Below are 16,787 nucleotides of genomic sequence, written 5' to 3'. Positions count from 1 at the left end.
CATTGACTTACGGAAGAATCAACAGGAAAGGAGGAGGTTATGACTGTTGGCTTGGACGGAATGAAAACTCCTGGAGTCTGGACTGTGAGGGTCGTCTCCATGGTAACAACAGTTACACTGTCATTCACAATAAGGAGAAGACTGTCCTTCCTGTCCGTCCCTCTGACTTCAACAGAGCAGCAGTGGATGAGGAGGGTCAGGATGTCTACAGAGCAGCAGTGTATGTGGACCGTCCTGCTGGGACCCTGTCCTTCTACACAGTGTCCTCTGAGACACTGACACACCTGTACACCTTCCAGAACACCTTCACTGAACCTCTCTATGCTGGGTTCAGGGTTTGGTGTGATGGCTCTGCTGTGTCTCTGTGTGAGAAGTAAGTAGAACACACGCACGCACGCACGCACGCACGCACGCACGCGCACACACACACACACACACACACACACACACACACACACACACACACACACACACACACACACACACACACACCAGTGTTGATTTTGTTGACTACTATACTATAACGAAACTATAACTATAATTATAACGAAAGAAATTGTTGACTACCTTTTTTCACTGATGAAAACTACATAAAAACATAAAAACTAATCTATGATGATTAAAACTAAGACTAAATATGATGACAATTTTGTCGACATTTAAACATGTTAACTAGTGGAGAAGACATCCAGTAGAAATAAAAGACAAGTCCTTTCATGTTTGGTTTAGCTCTGAAAATAGCAGATCTACAAGGTAACAGATCTACAACTCGTGCTGCGACGTGTTGTGAGCTTGTAGATGATGCTAGTCCAAATACATTTTAGTCGACTAAATCAATGTATATTTAGTTGACTGAAATGTTAGGGTAATTAGTCAACTAAAACTAGACTAAAAGTAAAACATGACTAAAATGTGACTAAAAGATCACAAAAAATGGTCACAAAGAATAAAGCCTCTCCAAGAGAATACAACCTCTCCAGAGGCGCATCATTCTCTGCAGAGACACATATGTGCTGGTGTTAATTATTATGTTTGTATACCAACTGAGACAAGAAATGTGGATACATGAAAAAGTTCAAGATATCAAAATGTCAAGTGAGATACTAAATGGTCTATTAGCAATTAATGCTCTCACTGCCAGTTCACTATAGGAAAAAAGAGAGCCTGGAAATTGTTCCAGCCCTCAACCTCTCCACAGCTTTGGTGAGGATGGAGTACCAAGTACAGCTACTATCTTATTGGCAGTTTGGATGCACACTCAAAATCAACCAGCAAATCAATTCATGCAGTTTTCTGTGGCCTGTTTTGAAAACTGAAAGCCAATATTGAAACAGTGATGCCTTGACTCTGCACGTCATGAGGACCCTCTATCAACGAGGGATTAAGCTACCCTCACCAATCAATTGTGGCTGGCACAAGGTAGAAGGCAGGTTGGTCCCCCAGCTTTAAACTTAAAGGGGGTGTTCAGGGAATTAAGCTATTTGTTTATAGACATATTATACATGTAGAATAGTCATCTCTGAACCCCTGTAAAAAAAATGAACTTTATATTACAGCATTGTGGAATAAGACCACTTTCGGTTTTTGAATCATATCTGGGGCAGCTTATTTTCATGCTTTCACCGCCGTTCGTATCACGGAGATACTGTAATATGTATTGAGCCTACTGTACTTTTAATTGGCTACTGTATCAGCCTCAGATCAGTTACAGCTGCGCCAACCTTCATAGTAGCCCGGTCGCTAAGCTAACCTGCTGTGTAGCCTGTGTTCTGTGGCTGCTCTTCCCTGTCCTTTTTTCCCTGTGTGTGTGTGTGTGTGTGTGTGTGTGTGTGTGTGTGTGTGTGTGTGTGTGTGTGTGTGTGTGTGTGTGTGTGTGTGTGTGTGTGTTCGCGCGCGCCCACGCGAGTGCGAGCAACTGCTGCGGCTTCTCCGTATGGCCGTGCGTATCTAAAATAGCAGACATACAAGCTCACAGCGCAGCGCGGTGGGACGCGTTGTGAGCTTGAAGCTCTGATATCTTCAATGCGCGTAACCATCGTAAGACGAATATAGACTCATCTTCATGCGCAGCATGAAGCAGCAGCAGCGGCGGTGAGCTTCACTGTCGTCAGACTCACAGAACATGATACAAATTTAAAATTTAATGGTTGTAGCTTTACTACTTTAGACAAATAATTACGTGAATAATAAGATTTAATGATAAAATAGCCTAAGAGGCATTTTCCCAGCCGCCCACGGTGGCCGGTGGACTTTATAATTACCGGCTAATTAAACATTTAACCGGTCAATGGCCGGTAAATACCGGCTAACGGAATCTCTGGCCCACACAGATGTAGCAGTGTACCCGGTGCCGCGGTGGTAGCGACCCATGTAACAGTGGACACTAATAACAGCTGATGTGAGAAATGTTGTACACACATAATTTCATCATTTTCGTCCAGAAAACCTGAAATCCAGAGAGAGAGAGAAAAAAAATAGGCAGCACCAGTGTTTCAAATTATAACATAGTGAGAGAATGGACATATAATAGTTGTCGAAATGGCAACGTCACGTGTTAAATTGTTCATGAAACATGCTAGCTTCTGCACAAAATAGGCTAAGTTAAATCCCTGTTGTTGTCAATCTCAATCATACACCTCTCATTCTCTCTCTCCCTGGCATTGTTGCTGCCTGCGTGATTTATATTTCGTCCTTCCAGCAGTGACGCACCAAACAGGCAGCAGGCGGACAGATCTATAAACCCAAAACGTGTTCATCTGGCTTGCATTCTGGGCTTGCAGATCTGTTATGTTCGGTGCGCGACACCACCTGATCACCATGCTTAAACATACACAACTCAGGCATGTACTGTATGCCTTCTGCGAGTCTGTGGCACGCTGCGGCTGTAAATCCTTTAATATACTGTAAATGCACACAGCAGCAAGGGAAGCATTATGGAATTAATAATATCTTACCAGACGAGATGATCTTCTGGTAAGATCGTCGATTGTCAACGTATGGTGCTTTTAGGTTGATGTTGTTGTAATACAATTCTCCTTAAGTCCTTGTCAAAATATACAGGTTGGTTCGGCTTTGAATGTACTTTTCTTGGATTTATAACTTATTACAAACTTGTGGAACTGCCTGGTGCCTTTTAAATTAACATGCAGCTTGAAACTTTAATCGCAGCCACTCCACACGTAGCTAACGTTGAGGCAGAATTTCCGTACATCCAAAGGTTTAGTTTATGACGTCATCCCAACAACAAGACCGCTAGACCGCTTCCATTGGTTATACTATCCTTTGTCCATTGGTTAGGAACTTAGGCAGGCTTCAGTGCTGCGGTGCAGACAGAGACAGACAGACAGAATATGAGCCTGTTCTCTGTTGCTTGAGTGACGGAACCCGAGGCTCGGCCCGCCCGATCAATTAACATTCATTTTAGGCTCGGCCCTACCCGACAACGTCTGGCGGGTCAGGCAGGGTCGGGTTCTGGCACGATTTGCGAACTCCAACACTTAGCAACAATAATTAGTGGCCCGCCGCTCATAAGAGGCTGTGTGTGTGGGGTGACAGCTTCTAAATGCAAGTCCTCATCACCTTCACAACGTCGTACCCATGCCCATGGCCAGCAGCAGTAAACGGCCAGTGGAGTAAACAATCGTTGTGGTTGGTTGTGGAGTGAGAGTGAGTATAGACCTATGTGGTCGGTCGTGTCCATGCATTATAATATAAAATGTACTACTACTGAGGTGAAAGGGTCGTCCCCGTGGCCAGTAGTCCCACCCATAGCCGGCCATAGCCTGGGGGGATGTCCCCCCCCCTCCCCCCCCCCACCCCCCCCCCCCCCCCCCCCCACACACACACACACACACACACACACACACACACACACACACACAGGTTGTGTGATTCATTAATTATGTATTTCTTCATAAACAGGACGTCAGTTGGAGCAGCGTTCCTTCAGACAGGAGTAGAACTCCTAGAACCAGAAGACTCACCAGAGAGACCAGAACCACAACCAGAAGACTCACCAGAGAGACCAGAACCACAACCAGAAGACTCACCAGAGAGACCAGAACCACAACCAGAAGACTCAGCAGAAGAAACAGAAGCAGAAGACAGACTACAGGTGACAGAGAAACAAGAGGAAACAAATCTAACAAGGTAATCTTACCTAACTATTTGCAACCATTCTCTCTCTCTCTCTCTCTCTCTCTCTCTCTCTCTCTCTCTCTCTCTCTCTCTCTCTCTCTCTCTTTCTACCAGCAGGGATGTATGTTTACATTTACATCTATTACAATATGGTTCTATAAAATGCATTTCACCCATCTGTGCACCCATGGGTCTTAAATGAGTGGTCAGGTACATTGTTGGTGCATTGTAATCTTAGGTGTAGTGATTTTTTTTATTTGTTCATAACTACTGTGTAATACAAAATCTCAAGACAGATTCAGATTTCTACAGCTGATTCTGTCTGCAACTCCTGTTACAACGGGTGCGTGGTGTTGTTCTGACACGCATTACTCCAACGTTAATTAGGAATGTTAGGAATGTAAACAAAGACAAGTGTGACCAGAAGTGGAGCCAAAGGAATGTTAACTGTCATAATGTATGCTTATGATGTCAGTACAGTAGATTTAACAAATTAGACATTTTAGAAATAAAGACTAATTTCAATTATTTTTAAATGAACTGAACTGTGCATTTTGTCAATCTGTTCATCATTATGTCACTCAACCTCAACATTGAAATCAGCTATTTCTGTGTGTGTGTGTGTGTGTGTGTGTGTGTGTGTGTGTGTGTGTGTGTGTGTGTGTGTGTGTGTGTGTTTCTAGACTCTCCTTTGACGATGTCCATCATTCCAACATGGACATTGTGAGTAGAACCATCTCCTCTACAGAACACTCACACTGAACATCACTAAAACCTATACAGAACAATCACACTGAACATCATTATAACCTCTACAGAACAATCACACTGAACTTCAGGAAAGTCTCTGATTGTTTCCTTTCTGCTTTGTGTCTTTCAGATCCATTTTGATCCCAGCGTGCAAACAGTACAGTCAACCAATCAATACAGGTCAGTCATCCTAAACACAGAACAGTCAACCAACCAATACAGGCCAGTCAACTAAACAGCTTTGTCTATAGAAGTAGAAGATGTGTCCCATTAGCTTCCTGTTTCCACAGACATGTTTTTATTCAACCAGCCACTGTGATTGTAAAGGTACGGAGCCCCCCAGTGGCCACTGGAGGGAAAAAAAATATATAATGTTAATTCGTGCTCACGAAATAGTAATTGGTGGCCACGAAATAGTAATTGGTGGCCACTAAATACTAATTTGTGCCCACGAAATAGTAATTGTTGGCCACGAAATAGTAATTGATGGCCACGAAATACTAATTCGTGCCCACAAAATAGTAATTGGTGGCCACGAAATAGTAATTGGTGGCCACAAAATAGTAATTGGTGGCCACGAAATAGTATAGTAATTGGTGGCCAAAAAGTAGTAATTGGTGGCCACAAAATAGTAATTCGTGGCTACGAAATACTAATTGGTGGCCACGAAATAGTAATTGGTGGCCACAAAATACTAATTGGTGGCCACAAAATACTAATTCATGCCCACAAAATAGTAATTGGTGGCCACAAAATGGTAATTTGTGGCCACGAATTAGCGTTATATATATTTTTTTCCCTCCGGTGGCCACTAGGGGGCTCCGTATTAAGGAACTTGACTAGTGAACAAAGTGAGTGGTGAATAATGCAAGGTGGTATAACATGTCCATAGTGAACGAATCGAGTGGTGAACAATGCAGGGTCCATAATCTATCTATAAATGCGAGAAGTCTCTGCGTGTCTGTCTGTCTGTCTGTCTGTCTGTAATCCGCGTATCTCGAGAACCGTTCGTCCCACCGGCTTCAGATTCGGCACGTGCGTTCCCCGTCGCGGCGCGGAGGGCAGTGCCGGGCCTCGACTCGACCCGACGCGCTGTTTTCCCGAACTGGCGCGAAACGTTCGGAATCTCCTTATGCAGGGTGATTGTTGACATCAGGCTGTTCCGGAGGAAATCGGCGCAATGACTCATTGTGACATCACATCATAAAAGGCTCTGAGATCACGTACGCCACACAAGTCAACAAAAAATGCCATGGTTACGTATTCTGATGTTCCTATATGGGCATAAAAGGACACAGGCAAACATTATGGTCAAAACGGCTCTTATGACAACAGGTATAATGGGGTTTGCATTAAAGGGTGGGGCATTCATTCCCTATTTCAAATTCTGCACGCGCGTTCCCCGCCGCAGTTCCGGAACCGGCACTGTGTCTGCATAGATCTCCATTTATGGGCATAAAATGGATGCAGACAGATACGGATATCTCCATATATGAGCATAAATGGACACAGGCAAACAGATGGTCAAAGATCTCCATATATGGGCATAAAATGGACGCAAAAAGACAGATACAGATATCTCCATATATGGGCATAAATGGACACAGGCAAACAGATGGTCAAAACGGGTCCTATGACAACAGGTATAATGGGGTTTGCATTAAAGGGGGAACCAGCACTGTGTCTGCAACACAGTCGGAGGCACAGACAGATACAGCGATCTCCATAACGGGCATAAAGGGACACAGACAAACAGATACAGAGATCTCCATATATGGGCATGAAATGGATGCAGACAGACAGATACAGATATCTCCATATATGAGCATAAATGGATACAGGCAAACAGATGGTCAATACAGGTCCTACAGAGATCTCCATATATGGGCATAAAATGGATGCAGACAGACAGATAACTCCATATATGGGCATAAATGGACACAGGCAAACAGATGGTCAAAACGGGTCCTACAGAGATCTCCATATATGGACATAAAATGGACGTAGACAGATAGATATCCCCATATATGGGCATAAATGGACACACGCAAACAGATGGTCAAAACAGATCCTATGACAACAGGTATAATGGGGTTTGCATTAAAGGGCGGGGCATTCATCCCCTATTTACATTGTTCCCGAGTTGCCCATTCGGGCGGCCGAGCTTCTAATACATTTTAGAACTAGCATTAAGCTAATATAGAGTTATTAAAGCGGGTCATGTTTGCATATTTGGAATTATAACAGCTGAAATCAATAATATGTTGGTATTCCAGTTGATATCATCCTGCGGGCTGCATTAAGTGAAGGTGTGGGCTGCATTAAGTGAAGGTAGGGGCTGCATTAAGTGAAGGTGCGGGCTGCATTAAGTGAAGGTAGGGGCCGCATTAAGTGAAGGTGCGGGCTGCATTAAGTGAAGGTAGGGGCCACATTAAGTGAAGGTAGGGGCCGCATTAAGTGAAGGTAGGGGCCGCATTAAGTGAAGGTAGGGGCCGAATTAAGTGAAGGTGCGGGCTGCATTAAGTGAAGGTGCGGGCTGCATTAAGTGAAGGTGCGGGCTGCATTAAGTGAAGGTGCGGGCTGCATTAAGTGAAGGTAGGGGCCGCAAGTGAAGGTATAGGGCCGCATTAAGTGAAGGTGCGGGCTGCATTAAGTGAAGGTAGGGGCCGCATTAAGTGAAGGTAGGGGCCGCATTAAGTGAAGGTGCGGGCTGCATTAAGTGAAGGTGCGGGCTGCATTAAGTGAAGGTGCGGGCTGCATTAAGTGAAGGTGCGGGCTGCATTAAGTGAAGGTAGGGGCCGCATTAAGTGAAGGTAGGAGCCGCATTAAGTGAAGGTGCGGGCTGCATTAAGTGAAGGTAGGGGCCGCATTAACCCATTTAGGCCTGAACACATTATGACGCAATATTTTATGCTTCAAATATAAAAAATATAGCAGATATACAAGCTCACAGCGCGGCACCGAGTGCCGCGCTGCGAGCTTGTAGATCTGCTATTTTTGAAAGATCGTGAAAATTCGAATTTTGACCCGGTTCTATAAGTGTCTTTTGAATCCTTCTAAGATTTTTGGAAAAAACCTATGTTTCTGTGTCAGCAATCTGGCCAGCCATCATCAAAGAAAAGGTCCTTTTCACTTGAACTGGAGCTCAGTTAGTCTGTTCTTGAGAGACTACTATGTCAGTGGTGCTCAAACCTTTTCATGTGAAGGACCCCCAAAATGATATTTATTTGGCCGCAGACCCCCATTTCAAAATTTCTAGTTCCAGGGACCACCCAGAAGCAAAATTTGAGTTACAAACGTTCGCTTTGAAAATACATATATTCAAAGATTTGCACACATTTTCACGACTTTTTCAAAAATAGCAGATCTACAAGCTCGCAGCGCGGCACTTGGTGCCGCGCTGTGAGCTTGTATATCTGCTATTTTTCAATAGTTAAAGCAGTCAATAATCCTAGGCCTAAATGGGTTAAGTGAAGGTGCGGGCTGCATTAAGTGAAGGTAGGGGCCGCATTAACTGAAGGTGCGGGCTGCATTAAGTGAAACTAGGGGCCGCATTAAGTGAAGGTGGGGGCCGCATTAAGTGAAGGTGGGGGCCGCATTAAGTGAAGGTGGGGGCCGCATTAAGTGAAGGTGCGGGCTGCATTAAGTGAAGGTGGGGGCCGCATTAAGTGAAGGTGGGGGCCGCATTAAGTGAAGTCTTCGGGCTGCATTAAGTGAAGGTGGGGGCTGCATGTGGCCCCCGGGACGCCAGTCATGGATTGTCTCTGACATCACTTCTATGGTGGAGAAGGAAGGGAAGTCCATACACTGTTCTTATCTCCCATTAGAAACATTTATTTATAGTAGGTTTCAAAAGTTTTTTGTTCAAGCAAATTACATTGAGTCAGAAATATATGCAACAATGCATGCTCTTTTTTTTCTCTTTTTTCACACAAAATCAAAAACAAATGTTATACACACAATAAAACAGTTAATACGAATCAATTCTATATATATATATATATATATTAGGGGTGCAACGATACACAAAATTCACGTTCGGTTTGATATTTTGGTGTCACGGTTCAATACTTTTTCGATACAAAAAATAAACCAAAATGTCCTTGATTTATAAATGTATTTTTATAACTATGTATTTTTTAGTTTTAACTTTGAACAATACGGTACCCAACCTATAGGGTAGTGGTTCTCTAAGTGGGCTATGCGGACTCCTAGGGGTCCTTGAGGGGGTTCCAGGGGAATGTGGATGTGGAGTGGTATTATATTGTATTGTTCAGTACAGGGTCATTCTACTAGTAAGACACCTGAGGGTGGAATGCGACCTCAGGGTGACATGCGACCTCGCGCCAATTCTTGACCATCTGGCCAACCACAGCGTTTCTCTGACGATTCTAGTTGTTATCAACCCTAGGAGTCACGGGGAGAACATGCAAACTCCACATAGAAAGGCCTTATCGCCAACCCCACCTAGGGTGTGAGCGATAGGGCCTAAACATGGAGATGTGGAGAACACTATATATGGAGATAGTCCAGTCCATCATGTCATATGGGACTACCGTCATAGACAGTAGCCATTGTTAGGCCGGAGTCAATGGCTGTCTGTCTGACTGTCTGTACAGGAAGTGATGTCACATGACATACTTTTTATGCCCATATATGAGTCATTCTGTACCACATCTCCATGTATAGGTCCAAATGCCCAACGTCGAGCTTGACAAGGAGGATACCGCACATTGTACCTCATCCACCCTTTCTTCTCTCTCCTTTTGGTATATTTATCCTCCTCCTCCTTTTTTTCTTTTTTATTCTTCTCTTTTTTTCACAGCCGCCCCCATATTTACTTTAGAAAATATATATTAAATTCTAAGAACGTTTCGAGTACCAGTTTGATACAAGAGCGAATAAGCGCTACACTTCTGGAATCCTGTGTGTCGACTTAAAGTCGGATCCAGGCCTAATAACTTTATCTAGCCGCCCCGTTGCCACCTCCTTGTTACATTTTCTTTTCTGAGACACATTGTACCTCATCCACCCTTTCTTCTCTCTCCTTTTGGTATCTTTATCCTCCTCCTCCTTTTTTTTATTTTTTATTCTTCTCTTTTTTTGTCTTTCTTAGTCTTGTGTATCCTTCTCTTTTGGCTACTGTCTATGACGGTAGTCCCATATGACATGATGGACTGGACTATCTCCATAGTGTTATCCACATTTCGTGTAGCCGCCCCGTACAGGAAGTGATGTCACAACTCGCTTACATCACACTGACATCACTCCCGTACAGAAGGAAGGTTACAGAAGGAAGGTTACGGAAGGAAGGAAGGAAGGTCACTCAAGCGACACGGTTTTTCAGAGTATATGCGACCTTCGGTCACAATAATTGTCTCATCCCCCATAATTGTCCCATCCCCTTCCCACCTGTCCCCACTCCACCGTCATTGACACCCGACCATCCAAGTATAGCCTATGTTATTGATGCGAGGTATGCTGTGAGAGGCGACCATGCTTTATCAAAATGTGAAAGTTTGTCCCCAAGAGTATATCTAATCCTTTCAAGATGTAAGTAGGACAACATGTTTAACCCATGTGGGTCTTCATCAGGTGTTGAAGACTAATTAACGTTAATAATGTTGTCCAACTGGGGCACCCGCTGGCCTAGTGGTCAAGGCGCATACCACATACTAGGCTATGATGCCTGCTGGTGTCGCCGGTTCGATTCCCGATCCGGACGACCTTTGCCACATGTCATTCCCCATCTCTCTCCCCATTTCCTGTCAGTCTACTGTCCTATCAAAATAAAGGTGCAAAAAGCCCCAAAAAAATAATAATAATGTTGTCCAACTATAAATCTATTGGGAATTAAGAACTGTGTGCAGACTGCCCTTCCTTCTCCAGTGTATGGAATGCTTCCCTTTGGACTCAGATATCAGTACTATAAATAATAAGCACCATTACTATGATGTCACACTGATGACATCAGCTGTTTAAATTACTTCATGTGAGTCTCACCCGTTTTTAGAGGTGGACTTTCACTTCTTGTTGGAAGGATTATGTTTAGACATGCTATAAACTCTATATGGGATGGCTGACCACATGTCCCCATGTTTAGTCCATTGGTCAGACTTGGTCAGAGACACACGCACACACACACGCACGCACGCACGCACGCACGCACGCACACACACACACACACACACACACACACACACACACACAAGTACGCACACGCACGCACGCACGCACGCACGCACGCACGCACGCACACACACACACACACACACACACACACACACACACACACACACACACACACACATTATCATCTTAATAAAACATGTTGTCTTGTGTCGTAGGTCCAATTTCCCCAGGGCAGGGCTGTTCCAGTGCAGAGCGACAGGGTGGGTGTTTGAAATGACAGGGGAGGGAGAAGTCATCTACAGGGCTGTTCAGTGGGAGGAAAGATGTCTCCAGTCAACAGGAAGGACCCCTGCAGGTCCTCTGTTTGACATCCAGTGTCCTCAGAAGTGTGTCTGCCAGCTAGGCCTGCCACACTGTGACATCTCACCTGGTGAGTCACTCAATAGCGCATTTTCCACAGGCCCAACACCACACCACTCCACACCACACCACACCGCCCACTTGTGTCAGGTTTTCCACTACAAGGAACTGGGTAGAGTGGTGTGAAAGTGGTACAAAACAAGGTACTAAAACAGCTCCACTCTAGAGTGGGTCCGGACTGGGCTAAGTGAGGCCAAATCAGTGACGTATATGTCACGGTTTGTTAGAGAAACAGTACGGTCGAGAAACGGAGCACTCGTGGTGCGGCACGGGGCGGAACAAGCGGTCGCCCACAACAACGTCCTCCAGGCGGAGCCGCTCGATTGTCCACGACATTGCAAGCGGCGCGAAGGCCAGCGGACCTTGGTCCTGCTCTTCGCCCCCGAGCGCCGCAGGCGCGAGTGGCCGCGAAGAGCGGGCCAGGGCCGGCCGCGCGAGTTACGAAGCCGTGGTGAATGCAATCGTTATATTTATGCCCAGGCCGTAAGGCCTGGGCAAGCCCACGATAAACGCTCATAGTAAGCTAATGGCTAAGCTAATGGCTAAGCTAATGGCTAAACACCGCCGAGCTAGGCTAGTAAATAAAGAAAGAGAGTCGCAAACGAGTGACGTCAGCGCCTGCACTAGTGAATGGCTGTCGTCGCCATCTGGTGGTGATTAGTGTCTGGTGAACGACAAAACAAGCGCTCTTACAATGAACGTCCTGAGTTACCCAAACATACTGTAACATATACACGCTGCTGATACTGATTGGTCGGAGTCTCACGGCTGAGCTGTGTCTTTCAACACAACAACTTGAGACAGATTTTAGTATGCAGTCACGGCTGCAAATTAAATATAAAAGCAAAGCCTGTTTGTTTTATATATCTGTTTATAAACAGAGATGGGAAAAGTACTCACATTCTGTACTTAAGTAAAAGTAAAAGTACTTGTGAAAAAAACGACTTTGGTAAAAGTAAAAGTACTCATTCCAAATAATTACTCGAGTAAAAAGTAAAAAGTACGTGCTTTGAAAAGTACTTTTAAAGTAAAAGTAAAAGTATTTTTACTGTATATTTCCAGAATTTGAAGGATATTAAAATTAAAAGATCCCCACCAAACACATCTTAAAACTGGCCCAGAATTGGTTTCCTACTATGATGTGAAATCTAAATGCAGCAGTGTTTTTTTAGACTGAGTAGGCTACCAGTTATAATTAATATTTGACTCTCCAAGTACAATCATTATTATTATAAAAAATACATGTATATCCCACGATTTTGTAACCCATTTTTTTTAAGTGCCAATTGACCACCAAGTAGGCCTACACCATGACTGATGTTAAAATACAGTTTCCTAATAAGAATGTCGTTTTCATTGTTCAATTATAATTATAATACATCTCACATCCACAGACAGACAGATTTCTGACTGTTACTGTAAGATGTTTTGCATGTCTGTCAGAGGACCCCAATGTAAACAAGCCATATAGCCTACTGTAGCGCTTTTGCTATGCGAACTGCTAATCAAGTATTCAATCAATCAATTCAAACACACGCATGCATGCACGCGCATGAGGGCACGCACGCGCACGCACACACACACACACACACACACACACACACACACACACACACACACACACACACACGCTAAAGGCTTTTTTTGGAGGCAAATATGACCGAAGCTACAGCTGTGCAGACCATTTAACATTTTACACACAGAACTTGACAGAAGCACTATACTTTATCCAGCATCAATGTGATAAGAAAAACACTGCCACTGACTCACCTAGCTTTGGAGGTTCAAAAAGAACGCATTTCCAACCATAGAGTTATAGCAGTTATAATCCACTGAATTTTGTGTTGATATATTTGAAAGCCATGACGAGATGGTAATGGTCCACAGCATTGTTATGATGGTAGAATTAAACCAGGCTTCCTCTGAAAACCGTGGATTTCAAAATAAGAGCACGAGGTATTAGGCTATTATGTAGGCTATATGGTTAGTTTTATTTGTTAGTCTAGTTACAGGAAGTAAATAGACCGGTGCTTGCCTACTTGACACAGTGTGAATCTCTCACTCAGCCAGCAGCAGAGCGTCACGCCCATGTTATGTGCACATGTTGTGTTGTCACGCCCATGTTATGTGCACATGTTGTGTTGGGTGTTCACCCTTAGGGGGCACCCAAGCCCAGCTTATGGTTATTCAGGTCAATACTATCTGATGGAATTTGGATCATATTCCATATGGATAAACAGTTTTCCCCAACCATAATAAAGTACTCCACACAATGAATGAGACCACACCGGGGAATATGCGTTTTTTGATAAGTTGTATTGAAAATATAGTCAGTTTAAATTGTACTGTACAAGTACAGTAGAGCAAAATCACCCATCGTAGCTCTCTCTGAGTACAAGGCATAATCATTTCACATATATAGTTGAATGTGTACAGCATAAAAGACTTTCATTGGCCAATAGAAAATAACAATGTAGAACATAACAATAGATATCAGATGTTTTCATGTTGTCGTGGGCCCAGTAAAGAGAAGGACAAGGCCAGATATGGATTGGCATTATCAATTCGTTATCCAGTGTCCTGGGCATTTTGACCTGATTGGCATCTCTCAGCGTCATTCTCCTGCGTTAGTTATTTGTTCAAAACATCATGGCATTGACTTTTAACACTGAAAATGATATCTATACCATATTAAACATTTTAATCTTATCACTATCCCTTCCGTGTGTTCCACGTTGTTTTGTTGTTGTGTGTGACTCCTCACTAAAGCTGACCGTCCTGTGAACGTGTGTAGTAGTCTTTATTCATTTAACAGTACAGTTAGTGACCAACTGGCGTGGTGGCAGCGGTGTTAACTAACTACATCTGCCCTCGTTCATCCGCTCGGCGAACTACAGTGTTTTTTTGGACTACTTCCCCGGCGAAACGTTGCCGGTTCAGCACGTTCCATTCTCCCCGTGGGCGTTATCAGCATGGCAGCCCCGCGTGCACCAAAGCAATGGTGCCTCACAGAAAGAGAGACAATTAACTCGTTTGAAAATTGGAAACAAAACCTCCTCTACACACTGTCCCTTGACGTTGGATTTGCCCCATTCATTGATGATGCCACGACGTGGCTCAAGAAGACCAGGGCGGGGCCTATGAGGGGATTTGTTGATGATGGTGAGGACGTTCCCGCCGTTAGGCGGCGCACTGCCGCCAACAAAGTGTATGCTCTGGAACTTATGCTTGGGCAAATTGCCAACTACTGCCCTGTCATTGCGAGGAACACTCTGGTAAAGAACTCTACGTCCCTGGCGTTCATCTGGCAGACCATCCGCCAGCACTATGGCTTCCAGGTAACAGGGGCACAGTTTATTGACTTTGACAATATCCACCTCGAGGGTGATGAGCGCCCCGAGACCCTGTACCAGCGGCTAATGGCCTTTGTGGAAGACTCGCTACTGCGCCCTGACGGCCTCAGTCACCACGGTGAGACGGTGGCCGAGGAAGAGGAGCTCTCCCCCACGTTGGAGAACATGGTAGCGCTTGTGTGGTTGATATGAGGCTCGTTCACCCCAGCCTCCCCAGGCTCGTCAAACAGCGGTACGGCACGGAGCTGAGGTCGCGCACCTTGGCGTCCATCAGGCCGGAGATCTCTCAGGCTCTGAACTCCCTACTAGACGAGATCCGCGCGTCCGACGATGCCAGGAGCCTCCGTATGACTGCCACCAGTGCGCCCTGCCGTTTTACACCCAGCCCCAGGCCTGTCGGCCCCAGGCCTGCCCTCGATGCCCCCCCCAGGGGACCTCGCCGGGACAAGGTGTGTCCTCTCTGCCAGCAGGCGGGGCGTCGCGACACCCGCCACTTCCTGAGTGAGTGTACGTACCTCCCCGAGAGCGACCGCCGGTACATCGTAAAGGCACGCCAGATCATCGACATTGTCGAGGACGATCCCGATGCGGACATAGACTCTGAGGGTGACGCTCCTACCCAGGAGCCGGCCAGCTCGCCATCCTCCTCGAATGCGGTTTCCTACCGCGTTCAGACCCGACAGTCCCCGTACTTCGACGTGTTCCTGGATCACCATACTGTCCGTGTCACAGTCGACAGTGGCGCTACAGGAAACATGATGCGTCACTCCACAGCCAGGCGCCTTGGGGCCCGAGTCATGCCAGCGCCCAGTCAGTCCATCAGGCAGACGGCTCATCGCCACTACAGGTGGTGGGCGAGACACAGGTCACCTTCACACGAGGTGGCAGGGAGTTCCGGTTTGAGGGACTTGTTGTGGCGGACCTTGACGTGGAGGTACTCGCTGGCACCCCATTCATGGAGGCGCATGACATCACTGTCCGTCCTGCAAGGAGAGAAGTGACCCTCGGTGACGGTGCGACGTACAAGTACGGCTCCTCTGCGTCGACTGGAACCAGCACAGCAGCTCACCGAGCGTTTGTACTCCGGGCTCCCTCCCATGCAGGTGTCATCTGGCCCGGTGATTTCATCGAACTACAGCTGCCGGAGGACGTTCAGCCTGCACTGATACTCCGAGAGCCCGCAGGGTTAAGCCCTCATGGTTGTGGCCGTGCCCCGACATTGTCTCGAGTGTCGCGGGTAAGATACGCATTCCGAACCTGTCTGTGTTCCCCCACACTCTGAAACGTCACGAACACTTCTGCCAGATCACCCCCGTTTTCGAACCTGTGGTGCGCTCTACAGCCAGCTCCCCCCCTGTCGCTGTCTCATCTAACCCAACCGGATCTGACCACTCGTCAGCTGTGCAGGTCGACCCCGACGGCCTCCTCTCTCCAGAAGTTGCTGTACAGTTTCGTTCCCTGCATAGAGAGTTCGACGATGTCTTTGACTCCCACATTAAAGGCTACAATGGTGCGGCCGGGCCTTTCTCCGCTAAAGAACAGCTGTGGATCGTGACGGATGGGGCTGTTCGTCAGCCCGGTATTGGCGCCACCCTTTACGTGACAAGGGGTGGTATACTGCGCCTGGCAGGCTTCTTCAGTGCTAAGCTGTGGGGTTCCCAGTCCACGTGGCTGCCGTGCGAGGTGGAGGCCCTCTCCATTGCTGCCGCCGCCAAGCACTTCAGCCCCTACATCATCCAGTCCGGGGTGAGTACATGCATTCTTACTGATAGTAAACCCTGTGTACAAGCCTATGAGAAACTGTGCCGTGGGGAGTTCTCAGCTAGCCCCCGAGTGTCCACTTTCCTGTCTGTTGTCAGCCGTTACCAGGTCTCTGTCAGGCATGTCTCTGGCTCTGCTATTCTCCCCTCTGACTTTTCCAGCCGTAACGCCCCCCCGTGTGTGGACGAGAGTTGTCAGGTGTGCTCTTTCATTGAATGTACTGCTGATTCGGTG

This window comes from Nannobrachium achirus (genome assembly GCF_963921795.1).
Source record: "Nannobrachium achirus genome assembly, chromosome: 14".
Taxonomy (NCBI): Eukaryota; Metazoa; Chordata; class Actinopteri; order Myctophiformes; family Myctophidae; genus Nannobrachium; species Nannobrachium achirus.
This window is presented reverse-complemented; position numbering follows the sequence as displayed.